This window comes from Mandrillus leucophaeus, unplaced genomic scaffold (genome assembly GCF_000951045.1).
Source record: "Mandrillus leucophaeus isolate KB7577 unplaced genomic scaffold, Mleu.le_1.0 Scaffold271, whole genome shotgun sequence".
Lineage (NCBI taxonomy): Eukaryota > Metazoa > Chordata > Mammalia > Primates > Cercopithecidae > Mandrillus > Mandrillus leucophaeus.
Genome location: NW_012102821.1, coordinates 321,836 through 325,266, shown reverse-complemented (window position 1 = coordinate 325,266; position 3,431 = coordinate 321,836).

Sequence of the window (3,431 nt, the reverse complement as noted above, 5' to 3'; positions counted from 1 at the left end):
CGCAGCCTCCAGGGGCAGGATCCATCTCGTGTACGACCACAGCACCATCGCTGCCTAGCAGAGCCGGCTGGGCCTGAATGTGTGTTGAGTGACTTTAAGAACTCTGGTTCTTCCCTGTAGAGGATGCCACCTTGGCGTGCCATGTTTTGACACGGAGCATGTGCCAGGCCCTATCTTGAGTGCTTCCCATCCAGTGTTTCAGCATGCAGTCTTTTACAGGCAGAGGTGATCCCTGTGTATGGGCCAGAACCAAGGCCCAGCAAGGGAAAGGGAGCTGCCTGGCTCACCCAGCTCTGAGGGCTTAGCCCCAGACTCCTGACACTGTAGGCCCCAGCTCCCAGCCGGTGCTCGGATCCTTACAGTTAGATGTTGGGTTCCTCCTGGAGCTGGACCTGGGGGCAGGCAGGGTGGGGGAGGGGAGCTGCGGTGCCCTTGGCAGGGCTGGGTCCTGGTGGGCTCAAAGCCAATGGGAGCGGCTGGGGCAGGGCCTGGATTCTTGGATCCTCAGTTTCTTGGCAACCTTCGTGACTCAGTGGGCTGGTAATAGGGGCCGGCAGGCAGGCAGCCAGTGCAGGGGAGCCCTGCGGTGGGTGAATCAGCCAGTTGCTGAATTACTGTCCTGCCTGGGGTGGTGCCAAGCCCCAGCTGCCAAAATAGACACAGCCCCTCTTTGCCTTTCTGTCCCCGCTCCAGGGTGGCCCACCTTCTACATGCCTTGGCAGGTGTGTCCTGTGGAGGGAAAGGGCCTCCCCATTGGGGTGTGTAGCCTTCCACAAGTCATTCGGAGGCTCTGCCTCCCCACCACACACAGGGGCCCTCCCGTGAACCAGAGGCCATTGAGATACTGGCACCCTGGACCTAGAAGGGCACCGTGAGGATAAAATCACCTTTGATTCTTTTTCCCAGCACCCTGGACTTAGAAGGGCACCATGAGGATAAAATCACCTCTGACTCTTTTCCCAGCACTTTGGGAGGCCGAGGTGGGTGGATCACGAGGTCAGGAGATCGAGACCATCCTGGCTAACACGGTGAAACCCCGTCTCTACTAAAAATAGAAAACTTAGCCGGGCGTGGTGGCAGGCACCTGTAGTCCCAGCTACTCGGGAGGCTGAGGCAGGAGAATGGCGTGAACCCGGGAGGCGGAGCTTGCAGTGAGCCGAGATTGCGCCACTGCGCTCCGTCCTGGGCAACAGAGCAGACTCTATCTCAAAAAAAAAACAAAAGTCTTCCTGCTAAGAGTTTGCAGGAGGGAGCGACTGGGAGCGCAGTCTCAGAGTCAGACAGGATTGGAAGCCCTGCTCTGCTGTGTGGCTTTGGATGAGTTTTGTGCCATCTCTGAGCTTCTGTCCTCAAACTTACCTGCAAAACCTGCTTTACGTATCATGATGGTGAAATGATACCCGCATTGGCATGGCAGTGAGTAGTAGAAATTATCGGGGGTTGTGGGCTCTGGTTTAGGCGCCCGGTTGGAGGCAGCAGTGATCAGGAGAAATGGAAGTCAGAGTTCCCAGCCTGGGCCTCCTACAGGGGACAGACCACCCACCCCAGGGACAGGGCCCAGCAGTGTCAAGTCTGTGTGCTGCCTGGAACAAATCTACTTGTGATCCTTACTTTGGAACAGAGTAGAGGAAAGCAAGGGGGCCGGACTTACACCCTACCTTGGCACTAACATGCTGTGTGACCTCAGGCAAGTTGTTCGCCCTCTCTGGGCCTCAGTTTTCTCAGCTTTACAACAGAGATGATGACTGTGGCTTCATCTTTCTGGCAGAGGCTGTGTGGAAAAGTGCTTTGTCCCCACTGAGGTATGCTAAAGGCGGCGCCAGACTAGGCTTTAGGGGATGAAGACATGTCAGGAGTTGATCCTGCCTCCCAGGCTTCTGAACATGGCAAGAATTTGCCCCTGGGCTGCACGGTGACAGGTGTCAGTGGTGCCCCCATCCCTGGGAGTCTCCTAGTCAGATGCCAGGCATAGGCGCAGCCTCCAGGGGCAGGATCCATCTCGTGTACGACCACAGCACCATCGCTGCCTAGCAGAGCCGGCTGGGCCTGAATGTGTGTTGAGTGACTTGACGGGCCCTCAGGTTCCCAGAAGCCAGGGAGAGGGGAGCTGAGTGTCCCCCCAGCTGGATACCAAGTCTGGTCAGCAGGTCCCTGAGTCAAGTTAGCAGCAGGAAAGAGGAGCAAAAGCCAGGCCTCAGCCTCTGCTATCTGCTTCCTGGACAGGATGTGGTGCCGAGTAAACAGCTTCTCGAGGAGTCACCGCTCTGGCTCTGAGTCACAGCTCCTAGCGACAGCTGCACAGTGTTTGTAAACAATGGGCCTCGCACCGTCCTGGCCCTGCCCCTACCTAGAAAGGTGCCTGTGGGTTGGGTTTTGCTAGCCTGGTCTTGTATGTGTGGCCAGGTGCATTATCCCAGGCCACCTGGACTGCTGGGCAGAGCATCGTGGGACCGCTGGCAGGTCGTGTGTCCTGGGAGAAGCCTGAGGTCAGGGCTGTCGTGAGCTTCGCACACAGTAGCTGGAAATGTTTGTGTCGTGTATGGCCCTCACTAGGCCCAGCTCCTGAAGGCAGCCAGAGTTGGGCTGGTGGGGGGCTGCAGGTGGAGCTCTTCCAACTGGCCTCACCCCCAGGCCCCAGCGCCTGGGCTCTCCATGGCGGTCTTCGTTCCAGGCAGTGACAGTGATGTGGCGCATCACGTGGCAGCCTGGCCGGCAGGGAACAAAGACCCTGCTCTCCCCCAGGCTGGCGGCAGAGGCAGGGCCAGGGACCACGTGGGTGGAAGGAGGAGTGCGTGGCCCTGCTGCTCCCCTCCCGCCGGCACCACCTCCTCAGGACGCCTGCATTTCTGAGTGACAGCTGGTGCTGCTCCTCCTGCAGCCTGACTGTGTCACCAGCCCCTCGACAGCCTTTTCAGCAAACTCAGTGCCCACTGCCGTGGGTAACCCTGCCCACCCTGGCTCCAAAAGGAGGAGCCCCAGGATTGGGCCCTGAGGCCAGGCTGACCTGTGCTAGAGGCGGGGGCAGGGGAGATATGGGGGTAACAGGCTTGGGAAGCTGGGCTGCAGTGGGCTATTCAAGAATAACACAGAAAGCTTGCGTGAGAGATGCGATGGCCTGCACAGGGCCTGGTACCCAGGAGCTGCTTGTCCAAGTAAAGGCATTAGCTCACAAACACACCTAGCAGGGTAACCTGGTTCCCTGCCACTTCCCTACTGGTCCCCCACCATGAAAGCTGAGCACTTCTGGCCGGGCGCGGTGCCTCTCGCCTGTAATCCCAGCACTTTGGGAGGCTGAGGCAGGCGGATCTCGAGGTCAGGAGTTTGAAACCATCCTGGTCAACATGTGAAACCCCGTCTCTACTAAAAATACAAAAATTAGCCGGGCATGGTGCCGCATGCCTGTAATCCCAGCTACTCGGGTGGCTGAGGCA